Source organism: Panthera pardus, unplaced genomic scaffold (genome assembly GCF_024362965.1).
Source record: "Panthera pardus isolate Hobbes unplaced genomic scaffold, ASM2436296v1 HiC_scaffold_15, whole genome shotgun sequence".
Classification (NCBI taxonomy): domain Eukaryota; kingdom Metazoa; phylum Chordata; class Mammalia; order Carnivora; family Felidae; genus Panthera; species Panthera pardus.
Window position 1 is genome coordinate 49280289 of NW_026526710.1, and position 14970 is coordinate 49295258.

Here is a 14970-nt window from a genome sequence, read left to right on the forward strand (position 1 = left end):
AAAGTAGTATTAAATGTATTCAATTTACCAAAATAATACTAAATATATTTCTCTTAGAATTATGATCAGTAATTAAAGAAATATTTGGATTGATGTTGTAACTTTAAGATGAGAATTTCAATGAATTATGATTTACCTGTATATTTAATAAATTTCCCAAGTAACTGGACAGTGTATTTCTAACCAGTACACTGATAGTGTAGATAAATTTCCCAGTAGACTGGACAGTGTATTTCTAACCCAAATAAAAATGGGTTTTTTTTTTAATAACTTCTAGTTTCAAGAATTCCTTTGAAATATCTTCCAGAATTGTTCTTCAGAAACTGTCCAATTACTAAGTGATGTACAAGCTTTCTTATTCACTCATTACTACCATGGTTTGGGAAGTAATTCTGAAGAAGACTATTAGTCAAGATTTTTAGATAGTGCAATATATTTTGAATGTATTCCTCAGATAAAGTTGTAACCAAATCACTCAATGAAACACATCCTCCTTGACATGATTAAAAGGTATACTCTGTGGCTTCAGTTTTGCTGGATTTATTTTCTTCAATGTGGAACACCTATTAGATTTGCATTTTAGGTTTTTGGCATTTTAGGTTTTTGAGTGAAATTAAAAATATCCTTTGTAAAATATCCTAATTTTTAATGGAGCTTTATCATAAAAGTCATCTAGAAGCCCAAGGTTTTTACTGAGGAACACCTGAACCTCTTTTTCTAAATAGGGAACGAGTTTTTTTAAAAAGCACATATTAAATAATGGTTGATCATCCATTTACAAATCTGACAGCACATAGTATTTGGTGGTGAAGCACTTCTCTTAAAATGCCCACATCGTTTTGCAATGGCTTCCCTATGAATATAACAGTGGGTAGATTTGCCTGTCTTGGCAATTGTTTGAATATGTGTAATGAATTATTTTCTTTTATCTGGCTATGGCATTAGCATCAGATGTGCTTAATCAAAAGCATGGATTCCAGGACTTACTGCTGTTTCTCAAGAAGTGTCAATAAGTTTAAATTTTCTTTATTTGTACACATTAGCAAAGAATTCCCAGTGTAAATGAATTCATCGCTTTGCAGTGAATTATAACAACTTTTATACTAGATAATAATTACTTCTTTATATATTTGGTTATCTTCTCTAAGAGATGGACTGTTGTTTGACAAGGGCATTTAATGAATCATTTTGTTAGCTATATCCCTGAATCTCCCTGTCACCATTTCTTTGGTAACAGGCTTGATAAATGTCTTGCTAACTGCTTCAGCAGATCTGGACTGTGAAGTTAATTGTAATGCTAAAAACATAATTGTAGAGTCTCAGCATTTTCATTCTGTGTCAGTCTGCACACACACTGGAGTATCCTTCTATTTTAAAATTTTGATGGGCTTTATAAAATACTTTTTGCACTTCAACATGACAACTGTGGATTGTTTAATAATTGTGCCCATTGTGACTAATCTTAGAACACATAATAAAGATTTGTTTTCTTCACTTGTTCATAAAATCCAGAATTCTAATAAAATGCAAGTTCATCCCACACTAATCTTTCTTTGCTGCCTGTACTTTTGCAACATTAGTAAGGGATTTTTAGGAAATACTTTTATTTGGTGTTCACATCTATCTAAAGACATGTAACTGTGTCTTCACTAGTGTTCTTCACTAGCGTCTTTATGTCTACACGTAAATATCTTTATTTGTAACCATTTTTCTAGGACTGAGTCTACATAAGTACAAAAATCATAAACAGACCCCAAACCAGTTTCCAATGTACTTTCCAGATCAGACGTGGTAGCTCTGATACCTAAAATTATACATATTTCATATACCAAACAATTGTAAATCTTTAGAAGTAGATTCTCCCATGTGTTTTCCAATAAAAAGAATAAAAAATAAACATGAGAATTCAGTGCCTTAATAATCTGTACTGCCATGTGACTGACAGGTGTTTGTTGGAAGGGTTAGGAAATGAAGTTATAAAACATTCATGAACACACCTTAAGTACTATACGTATAATTCTTAAAATCTGCGATGTTTAAGAAGTACAATTACTTTAGCCCTGCCCTAAGCAATAAAACCCAGGCAATCACACATATTGTTGTGTGCTAATTGCTTTCCTAATACAAACGATAATAAACATAACTTTGAAAATTTTCATCATTGGAATATCTAAAATCATGTAGGATGTCATGAATAGTAATCTTTGCAAGCAAAAAAAAAAAAAAAAAGAGGAAATCTGAATGGCTGAATGGCTAAAAAAAGAAATGAAATGAATTTACTTCACTACCAGGAAGGAAAACGAAAATTAATCCAACACTTCTTTACCCAACAATTAAGTTGGTATAATTTTAAAATACCTACAGTGTTGAGTAAAGTGAGAAATCAGACATCTGTATTGCTCATATACTCATACATATGTACAAATATACAAACAAAACTTTTTGGAACATATTTCAGTAATATCTGTCTTGAAAAATACAGTTAGTTCTGACACAACAATCCAACTTTTAAGATTCTATCACATACAAAGAACCAGGACATAAAAACAACAGATATCAAGTTATTAATTTTAATATTGTTAGTAGTGGTTAATAACTGTATTCATTCTGAATTTATTCAAAAGATAAGTAATTGACTAAGTTATCTGACGTGAATAAAGTGTAATTAATGGCTCAGTGAACCTCCTTTGCAACTTCCTTCTAAAGTGTTTTCTTGTGCATCAGAGCCCAGGAAAGAAAAAGAACAGAAAGGAAGCCAGGGAGGCAGGCAGGAAGGAAGGCAGGCAGTTTCTATTTTTATTTGTGAAAGTGTTCAGGATGCACATTAGTTTCAACCAATAGGAGATAACAGTCAGGCATATTATGGAAAGTAGAACTGAGGTAAAAGGCATCTTCCTGATTATTGGTTGCTTTTGTTTTGTTTGTTTTGTTTTGTTTTCTCTCTATTGGCAAATAAGGCCATAGAGATGTGACTATACACATAGAGATGTGTATAGCTGAATGTTGTAGAGTTGAGTGTCTGTCTACCAGCTGTGGGTACCGAGGCCCTGTGGCAGCGGAAGCAGTGGCTACAGCTCCCATATCCCCAGCCTTCTGATCCAAGGAGCAGGCATATGCCCAACACAGGTCCAGAGGCAGCCTCGGATGTCATAGTGCCTATACTACTGGTCAACTGGGGAAACACTCCTGGAAGCCCAGCCTACAGTTCTCTCTGCCAGTTTTGCAAACTTGTTGAAATCTCTAAACCCCTTTCTGCCTAAAACAGAGGGATTTCTGTTTTCTGCACTGTACTCTGACTGATAGGATGGCAATTTACAGTGGGAAAGATCTGTACCACTAAAAAAGTACATTAGGCTTATATCTAATAACCTTGAGCAATGACAACGTATTTATAAAAGTAAAAGAGTAACTTTACTAAATGCGTACATAGAGAAGACCCTTTTGTGATTAAAAATAAAATAGCAAATCATACATATATACAATCATATCCTTATAGAAGCACAGAAAAATATGTGCAAGGTAACACACTGTGTTGGTAACATAGGGTATTTCATGTGACATCAGGAAATACAATGGGGAGAAAATAGGTGTTAATATAAATAGCTAAATCTTTGTGTCTTTTTATTTGTACCATTAGCCTCAGTGAACACGTTACTTAATAACACTAAGGAGAAATTTAACCTCAGAAAGACAGCACTTAGTCTACACCATTTCACTGTTTTATAAATTGAGTGAGTCATTAATAGAATGGAAATTACTGAGGATAGTTGTGAATAAAAATAATGAAAACACTGAGGTGGGAAAACATAGTTTGATAACTCCATCACTGAAAAGAGGATATATACAACATTTTAAGTAATTAGTTTGTAATATAAGAAATTCATAATTCATAATGTTTTAGACATATACATATTGAATGAAAGATTAAATTTTAATATAAAATATCAATAAATATTTTAAATATTAAAATCATATTAAGAATAAAATGTTTTTCTTTTTTTTAATTTTTTTTTAATTTTTTTAATGTTTGTTTATTTTTGAGAGAGAGAGACAGAGTGTGAGCGGGGGAGGCACAGAGAGAGAGGGAGACACAGAATCCAAAGCAGGCTCCAGGCTCTGAGCTGTCAGCACAGAACCCAACACAAGGCTCTAACCCACGAACCACAAGATCATGACCTGAGCTGAAGTCAGATGCTTAACCAACTGAGCCACCCAGGCACCCCATAAAATGTTTTTCTAAATGAATATGACATCCTTTATATATATTCCTTTTAATCAATGCATTAACCCCTAAATCCCTCTTTTGCAGATTGTTAGGATATTAAATTAACACACATCTCGTTGTTCAAGTGAGAAGACTGAAGCTCAGAAGGGTGTAATGTGCAGGTCACAACTGGAATATGGAGAGGAAATCTGAGTCTGATTCTGACTTTGTGTGACAATCTCTAAAACAACATTCTAAATAAAGTGCTTTAAAAGTTCTCAATCTTATCAATCATGAGAGAAAAGAAAATTTAAAACCACAGTGGGATATATCTTCCTAAAGAATTGTAATTAAAAATAAATAAAAGACAATATTAGATGATGGTGTTAATCTGAGGCCGGAACGCTCATACATGATGGTCTGAGAGAAAAATGTATATCATAGCTATCTTGGAAAAATATTTTGGCATTATCTACTAAAACTGAACATATGGGTTTTTTGGCCTAGCAATTTCCAACATAAATTAATACATAATTCCAAAGCAGTTTTCAACTGCCTTGGTCTAAAAAATGAGAAGGATTGAATGTCATAAACTGGAATAGGGAAGACTGCAGGTTTATAGAGAGAGTGGATATCTTAGGTTCTGTTTTGGAATAGGTCAGCTTGAGATACCAACTAGGCATCTAAGTGGAGCCTGAGTTGGCAGATATGGTGTTCTCAGATGTTTGTGCAATTTAGGGAAATACAGAGAAACCAGTGAAGAAAAACTGAAAAAAATCTTCCAGAAGAGTAAGAAGAAATAAGAGCAGTGTGTGTTAGACGCCAAGAAAAAAATTTTCCAGAGATAAGGGTATAATCAACTTGGTTAAGTGCTACATATAATGAAAATAAGGACAAAGAAAAAGTGATTAGATTTAGCAACATGGAAATCAATGTTGACCTAAATCAGAGATATTTTGGTTGAATGGTGAGGGCAAAAAAGAAAACTGGAATGTGCTTAAGAAAGGATGGAAGGTACTACAACCAAATAAGATTTATTACAATAATTTAAGGTTCAACATTAGGAAACCCATCAATATAAATCACTATTGTTATAGATACAAGAGAAAATATTACAGGAGCATCTCCCTAGATGCAAAAATGACTACAGACAAAATTCAACACCCATTACCAATTTAAAAAAATACTCAATAAATTGAAAGTGATATTTTCTTAACTAGATAAATGAAATGCACACTGAATCCTAAAGTCAGACTCTCATTTAAGGGAAAAAACTAACACCAATCCCATCAAGAGAAGAACAGAGCAAATATGCCAATGATCTCTACTACCATTTAACATTGTACTTTGATGTATTACCCAAAGTAATCAGATAAGAGAAACAACTAAAAGACATAAAAACAGTGAAGTACTAATAATACCTCCATTTGCAATTGAAACAATAGCACGTTTGGAAAATCCAAAATAAACAATATAAAACTATAATAAATAGTTTTATAGTTATTTATGAGCACGTGGTGGCTCCAATTAAGTGTGTGACTCTGATTTAGGCTCAGGTCATGATCTCATGGTTCGTGGGATCAAGCCCCACATCAGGCTCTGCACCAACAGTGTGCAATCTGCTTGAGATTCTCTCTAACCACACTGCCCCCGCCCCTTTAATGTAATTAAAATCATACAGTTATATATCATGCTTTTTTACACACCATGAATATTTACCATTTCAAAGTCCCGAAACTTTGAGTATTTTTATAACCAGAAATACACTACACCAACTCAATCGGAAGAAAAAAAAATGTAATCCTGTCTTTCTTAGCAACAAAAATTTCCTAAAAGACAAAAATGATAACAGGCTTCTACATAACAATATTGGCAACATTACAATTAAAATATTGCATTCCAAAAAAATAAAATACTACATTCCCTTAATGTTCAATTAAAAAATTAGGCATAAAGTAACAGAATACACAAGTATAATGCTTCTAAAAGAATTCATTATCCAATGTATACCATTCAAAGATTAGCAAGGAAGTACATTTCCATTGAATCACAATGCATTTCCATAATCTTGCCAAAAGAGATGCACACATTAACTGTTATCATTAAAATGCAAATATGAACACATCCGCATACACCTCTCCCTCTATAGTTCCTTCTGCCCCTCTGCTGCCAGCCTAATAAGTCCTGATGTACATTTCTCAGAGACAACAATTACATGTTCAAGATGCTTCCTCCCTTCAATTATAACAACAACAACAACAACAACAAAAACAACAAACTTAATAAACTGGCTAATTCACTAACTGTACATTTTATCATACATGGCACCTAAGGATATCCAAAAAGCCTAGATGTTACAAAATAATGAAACTTGGCCACAATAAACACAGATACTTGACAAAAACACACATACAGACCTATGGTATAACCTAAAACTGTCTTCTAGATATGGAAATACTAGCTAAAAGTCCTTCCCTTCCCTCCTCTGTCCCCTCTGCCATTTCAATGACTAAGTAGAGGACTACATCTAGCTCCAAGAGGTGGATTAACAGACACTTCCAGAACAGTCCTTCCTAAAAACTAACAAAAGGACATTTAAAAAGGGATTATTTTACTGCCTATACTTTTAGTAGACTTTGGGCATTAGGATTTGTTGATCCTTTAATACACAGCAATATTAACTAAAATGCACACACAGAACAATGGTTAGACAATCTGAACTCGTGTAAAGACTCATGGGCACAGAACCCTGCTCTCCTCACCTCCTTCCCTGCTCCCCCCCCCCCGCCCCCGCCCCATCCCCATGCTACCCAGTGAACAGTCAGCACACTCTCTCCAAAACAACAAGTTTAACAATCCCATTCCCCAAATACAACCATTCGTATGAATTAACAGAATACTTAAAGGGTGTGGCTTTAACTCTCTACTTTGAACATGTTGTGCACTTCTAAACATCTAGAACACTAGACCCTTTGCCCACTATATACATAGTAACATTGAAGGGACATTCTGGCCTAGAGCCCTTCCTCCCCTCTATCAACCTAGTAAAAAGTATGAGCACCTGTAATGCTTAAAGGGGATTTTAACAATTTCACTTCCTCTAGTTGTTTTTTGAGAACAGTCTTTCCTATGAATTTAAACACAAAGTGCATATGATGTATTTGTTTACTAACTACTTTTTCATACACTGGCAACCTTTTCAACATCTAGAAAGATTAGGTGTTGTAAATTAGGACTCCTTTATCCTTTATATACACTATATACACAGCTAAGTAAAACAAAATGCAGATTGTCCAGGACAATGATTAATCCTGCCTAACTACAAGCATACTGGGTATAAAGTACTTTCTTCTCTTCTCTCCTGAACCCAGCAAAAGTATCATAGAATGTGTACTGCTCTGAGAGGTGGTTTATGTTTAAAGTGATGCTCAAAAATTCTTTTAGATTTAAAGAAACAATATGTAATATCAATAACATTTAAAGTTTTAACAAAGTAAAAAGTAAAAAGTTTTACTTATCAGGTAAAAAGTAAAAATAGTACAAACCCAGATCTTAAATTGTGAATAGCTGCCATACAAGTTCCTGTGGACAGTAACAATAACTACAGGATTAATGAATGATATGAAAGCCAAGAAATTCAACTAATGGAAATATTGTTTAAAAAGTGAGCTAATTTTGGAAAATGTAAAAAGGTAGGCAAACCATTCAAGCCCTCTGAGAAAAGAAGGCATATGAATCTTGCTTTAACTTCTTATACCATTATTCAACTTTTGTTATTTTTCCATCACAATATTATTTTGTTAAAATGAGTAGTTATGTTAATATTTAAGTTTTAGAGATACTTATCATAGCTTTGATTATAATACTTAAAAACTAAAAACATCCTGGGGCGCCTGGCTCAGTCAGTTAAGCATCCGACTTTGACTTAGGTCATGATCTCACAGTTTGTGAGTTTGAGCACCACTTCGGGCTCTGTTCTGACAGCTCAGAGGCTGGAGCCTGCTTCGGATTCTGTGTTTCATTCTCTCTCTGCCCCTACCCCACTTGTGCTGTCTCTCAAAAATAAATAAATGTAAAAAAAATATTTTTTTAATTGAAAACATCGTAAGCACCCAATAATAAAAGTCTAAGAAACTCTCAATCATTAAAGTTACATTGTAAAATAAAAGATGATTTGAATACGTTTCTATATAAGGAGAAACATGTTACCAATTATTATATGCATATGATAATGTAGTTTTTAAAAATAGCACAAAGCCTGTTTATGCACAAAATATGAACAGTGACCTCATCTGGATGGTGAAGTCATAGATCAATATTTTCTTCTACTCACAGTATTCTAAACTCACATATTCTAAAGTATATTCTAAACTTTGAGGTATGCACATTAAGTATTTGTGCCATTCAAAAAGGGCCTTAAAATAATTTTAGATAATAGTTTGTATAATGAATCCTACCAGATTTCATGAAGGTTGTAAGAAAAAAAACAGGATACCTCACTAGCAATTTCAGTGTAGTGTGGTGGTGAAAGCCTGACTGGAAATTATCTTAAGTGGGAATGCAAGGAGAGAAATCGGAGACAGTGAATACGGAAAATCCTTTCAAGAAGGTTTGCTTTAAAGTGTAACAAGATGCAACTGTAGCTCTTGGAGAAAGATTTAAAAACAAAACATTAAGCATTCAAAACAAGGATGTAATAAGTGAAAAGGGACAAATAAGCCTAAAGAAATAAGAAGAAAATAAATCGTAACTATAAAAGCACACATTAACATTTCAGAAGTTGGAAGTGTAGAATTATTCAGTCTAAGGCCCACCCCCTATTTTTTAAAGTCCATGTACAATGGACATGTACAATGAATTAGAAATAAGAGATATTAGAAATAAGAGATATTAGAATTAGAAATAAGAGATGAATTAGAAATAAGAGATATTAGAAATGAATTGTCCATGTACAATGGACATGTACAATGAATTAGAAATAAGAGATAAACAAAAGTACAAGAGAGCATTCTATATCATATTATGATAATAATTTCAAAATCTTCATCCACTTGGATTATTTCTAGGGCCATTAAAAATTATAAACTAACCTAAAGAAGACATATATAGCCTGATAAGACCAATCATGTGATGATATAAAGCAACTGTCCATGACAAATAAAAGAACAATTTGAACAATTAAAAAATGTAAAAACATCAGTTATAGTTTCACTATTGTGCTTTATCAAACTTACAAGAAAAAGTTATTTAAATCTATATTAATTCTTTAGATAGTAAGAAAGGAAGAAAGCTTCACAATTCATTTTTTAAAGCTAGCTGATAAGAAAATCTATCAAATATGGCACAAATTAAGAACACTGGAATACAGACTAACTTATGAATATGGATGCAAAATCTTAAATAAAATACTTGCAAATCAAACTCAGCAGTAAATTAAAGGAACAATAAACCATAACCAAGCAGAGTCATCTCAAGAATTTAAAAAAGGTTTAATATTAATATAATACATCATTTCAATAGGTCAACTGAGAAACTCTTTAAAATATTCACAGATTGCTCACAAAGCAATATCTATTCCTGGAAATAATTTTTATAACCTGAGTACGTTTTTTAAATCTTTAACATGATAATGAGCATATACTGAAATCAATACTTACATAACATTAAGTACTTCTTTAAAATGAAAAATGAAATAGTCAATTTCATAGGTATTTAAAATATTGTATAAATATGCCACACAATAAAATATATACATAATAAGAGATTTGAGTCTTATGAAAATTAGCAATATATACTTTTACATATATTGTCACATGTTATACATATTATTATATTGAATATTCTATAATGAAACAATGTCAAAAAATCACATTGGAGTTTGGCCCTACTACTTAACAGCTTTGTGTGCATGAGAAACTTTACTCTGCCTCTTTAGACTGGTTTCCCATTTGTAAACCGATAGTAATAATTATTGGCTTATCTATTTTTAAGAAATAAATTGCTTAATTCAAAAGATTTTAAGGTAAAAATATGAAACAGAACGCATAATTTGCTGGATGTTTTCTGGTATTTGTATTTATACTATACAGTATATAGACCAATAAGGTAGTAATAAGTAATAAATTTCTACTAACAAAAGCAACATCCAAAAATGAAAACGTAAGTGTATATACAAAAGAAATTCACTTATTTACAACCTTTATCTGCAAACTAATTTATAAAAAACATTTGTGTACCTGTGTTCAGTAAAACAGAAAATCACAGAGGATCTCTAAATCTGTAAAAGTCATTTTTTTATTATCTAATGAAATGACTGGATAAAATGAAATGTATATGGCTGTTTCTTTAATAACACAAAACACTAAGAGTTGCAGATAATGAAATTGTGTTCCAAAAAAATCTGAATTATGGGAGAAATAGACTTCAAAGAAAACATGAGAAAAGAATTTAGAGAAAATCTGTACTTTTACATCTAAAAAGAATTCAATCTTGACAATATTTTTCAAAGTACTTAACCAATTTCAAGATGTTTTCTGGCTTACAAAAGCCCTTTTTCATAGAAATGAGAAGGGAAAATGTGTTTTCATAGATACAGTGACAACACAAATTAGAGAAAAGTGTATGATAATGAGGTAGAGACTAAATTGGAAGCATGATATGCCTTGAAATTTTAAAAAATCAGTTAGGTTGTATGTGCAATTAGGCAGCACAAATCTTTTACTTTTCTCTTGAACTAGAAGTTTCAATTGCATACCAAAAAATAATGCATGGAAGTGATGCACATCATTGCTTTTAATTGAGTGTTTAACATGCGCTCATTGAAAACCTAGCTTAAAGGTTTTTATAATGAGCAAAATGTAGGAAAAAATTAATATATCTAAACTTCATCATGTTCTCATCTTCCCCAGAAAGTATGATAATCCCCAAATGATTTCTATAATTGAAATATATTACTAACTTTATAAAATACGTTCATAATATCTTATCAAGAATAACATTTAGCTATGAAGGGCCACACTTGCCATTTTAAAGATGATCAAAGAAGTAAAAAAACTGATTGTTTGTAGGCTTAGTGAATAAATTTTCCATTTTGAAAATATTTTATTAACAGTGATATTCTTAAAGATGATGAATTTTAGCATGATTAGAAAACTGAGGTCATAGCTACTTGACAATACTATTTAATGTTTTAAAATTTTTTATTGGTTGTGCTATACTTCTCTGATGCTTATAGTAGTCCCTGGAAAGAAATTATATGTAAGAAAGTTACATGCTTACATGCATTATTTTAAAGCTCCGTGGATTATTTGAATGTATACACTATACACTCCATACCTCAAGAAGTTCTTTCTAGGCTCACAAGGTGAAGTGTTTGTTTCTTTCTCCCCATTTATTCTTCCTTCATTCCTTCCTTCCCTTCTTCCTTCCTCTGATCCTCCCTCCTTTTCCCTCTTTCCTTCCCTCTTTCTTCTCTTTCATTTATTCACTGGTTAACTTACTCATTCAAAAATCATGAAATGCCTTTTCTTGAATGCCTAATATATAGCATTTTTTGAGTACCTAATATTGGAGAGACACTGTACATGTTACACAGAGAAAACAGAAATCACAACGTGTCTCCTATCCTTAAAAACCTTATAGTCTACAAAGAAGTAGACAGGTAATCACTGACTTCAATAGTGTTGTAAGTACTGGTATGGAGGTAAATATAGAGTGAGTGCAATTAGAATTCAAAGCAGATAGAAGAAAGTGAAGAGACCGTTTGGCCAAGGATTTTCCCCCTCCCAAGCTGAAGTATAAAACGAGAGGACTCAGCCAGGCAATGGTAGGACTGAGAGACTGAGTGAGTTGAATGCTGACTTTATAATCAGAAGGAACTGTATTTATGAGAAGATAGAAGAAAGAAAGCACCTGGCATATTCTGTCCTCCTGAGTTTTTCCAGGGAGCTAGAGAACAGAGTTAGAGGGAAAGGGTAGCTAGAGAGAAGCTCCAGAGACAAACAAGGGCAAACTGAAGACATACTTGTTTTACCATCTGTCTAGGATCAGTTTCTTCCAATTCACTGATCCCATGTTATCCCTTCTGGCACTTTGGCCCAGTGTTTTTGCCTATTTCTGGATTCTTCTATATTGCCTATGTAGTGGTGTAAATTGTTCCCATACTAATTCAGGCGCACATCCCCTACACTGCATGAATGAGAACAAAATAAAGACATCTTCAGGGAAACAAAATTTTGAAAATATCAAATCTAGCTCACTAAAAAAGCTAGTAAAACATACACTTTAGTAACAAGAAAAAATAATGCAATTAGGAATGTCTGATAAATGAGAGCTGTGTGTGAAATGTTAACCTGGGAAAAAAATAAAATAAAACATTTATTGTGCAAATTAATAAAACTATCTTAATACAGGGATTATTAAGTAAGACAGACATAACATGCTTGAAAATAAACTATAAATCAAGAAATGTCATAAGCTCCTCAAACTGCTCAGGAAGAAGTTAATTAAAGATGTTCATTACGCATCATAATCAGTAAGTGAAGTATGTGTTTCAAAAATTCTAACAATTTATAGGTTAAAATGTAAATATAAAATATATCAAAAGCAAAACTCAATTCTAAACATTCTAGATTTAGTGTCATCTAACCACCTGGCTACAAATTATAGAAAACAAAAATGACAGAAAAACAGAAAAATAAGAAATCTATTACTATACTGAAATATTTTAATATAGCTTTCAGTAAATAAATATTTTCAGTCAGAAAATAAATCAGAAATGGGGCACCTGGGTAGCTCAGTCAGTTAAGCGTCTGACTTCGTCTCAGGTCATGATCTCACAGTCTGTGAGTTTGAGCCCCGCGTCGGGCTCTGTGCTGACCACTCAAAGCTTGGAGCCTGCTTCAGATTCTGTGTCTCCTCTTTCTGCCCCTTCCCCACTCACACTCTGTCTCTGTCTCTCAATAATAAATAAACATAAAAATTTTTTTGAAAATCAGAAATATAAAAGATTTGAATAACAGAATTATCAGTTTACAAAATGAACCTATTTAGAACTGTATCCCACAATCAGAGACAAGGTTTTCCCCCCAAAAAATACTTATGCAAATAACTCATGTAGTAGGACAAAAATTAAGCCTCCACAAATTTTAAGTACTACCTAACATACAGACTATAGAATTTAGAAACAAATCATAATTACATTAAATATTTATTTTTTTTAATGTTTATTTATATTTGAGAGAGAGCAAGAGTATGGGGTAGGGGGAATGACAGAGAGATGGAGACAGAATCTGAAGCAGGCTCCAGGCTCTGAGCTGTCAACACAGAGCCCCAATGCAGGGATTGAACTCACAAACCGTGAGATCATAATCTGAGCCAGAGTCAGACGCTTAACTGACTGAGCCACCCAGATGCCCCTAAAACTGAATTTTTAAAAAATAATTTTAAAATTCAGTGGTGATGTAAGGGTTAATTTGTCCAAGACTAATCTCAGGCTGATTTTCAGAGTTTGCCTTCTACAAAGTTCCAAGGAAACTGGTTAAGTTTTAATTTAGAAAAACTACCCAAATAAATGGACAGATAGATCATGTTTATGTTTAGGTATCCCCATCATAAAAATTTCATTTTTCCATTATATAATCTATAAACGAATAGGATTCCAATCATAATTCCAATAAAACTTCTGAAGAAAATGAGTAAGATAACACTGAAATTTATATTATGGTGCAAAGGTCAAAACAGCCTAAAACTCATAAACCTAAGACTGATTCACCATAATAATCAAAACCCATTATAGAAGTTTAGTATGTAGACATGAGGTATTGAGGTAAAGATGGTTAAGTACCAAACAAATTAAAAAGAGAATGGAAAAACAGATCCACACAAATATGGAAGCCTCTCATATGACAGAGATGGCACTTTCTGAATAGTAACACACAAATATAATAAATTATATTACAACAACCTGACTTCTCTTTAAGAAAGAAAATGTAATTGGAAACTCAGTTTCATACCATACCCATATATGAATTTCATATTGATTATGCTTCAGATGTGGTAAGTGAAATGTGCATTCCTAAAATTCTAGATAGTTTATTACTTCCAAACTTATAAATCAGAGACAGGAGAAATAATATCAGTTTTGAAGATTTTAAACATAATTTAATCTGAAAGCATCACATAAAGGTGAAAAGCAAAATTTCAAAACACTTAGAATAAAATACCCGAGAATATTTTTATTTCAAATTAGAAAAAAATCTTAAATTCAGAAAAGCACAAAGGTCATAGGAAAATATTTATAACTTTCACTACATTAAAATTGAAGTTTCTGTTCATCAGAAGATACCATAAAGAAAGGAAAGACTGGATAAAAATATTTTTAATATATATAACTTTAAAATATGTAGTATCAATAATATACAACAAATTCTTATAAATCAGTCAAAATATAATCACTCAACAGATGAGGAAAAATCATAAGCAGCTTTTAACACAAAAAAGGAAATACAAATGATCTCCAAAAAGCCATTAAAACATGCCTAGTCTCACTCTTAATTATGGATTAATTTAAAAAGTTTAATGAGACACAATTAAAGAGTATATAGAAAGAAATACACTATAATATTATAATAGAAATATAATAGAAACAGGCAATTAAAAAAAAAACATGTAGTTTTAACACTAAGTAGGAATGCCAACTGGTACAGAATGTGTATATTATTGCCTTGTACTATACTATTATATGTTTTACATTTCATCATTTCCCT

At 32.2% G+C, this 14970-nt stretch overlaps 1 protein-coding gene across 3 annotated transcripts in view; it reads right to left on the reverse strand.

Moving 5' to 3' along the window:
• Positions 1-14970, reverse strand: part of CCDC178 (coiled-coil domain containing 178) — a 441055-nt gene that overhangs the window by 306845 nt on the left and 119240 nt on the right. The gene's annotated exons all lie outside the window — the stretch shown is intronic.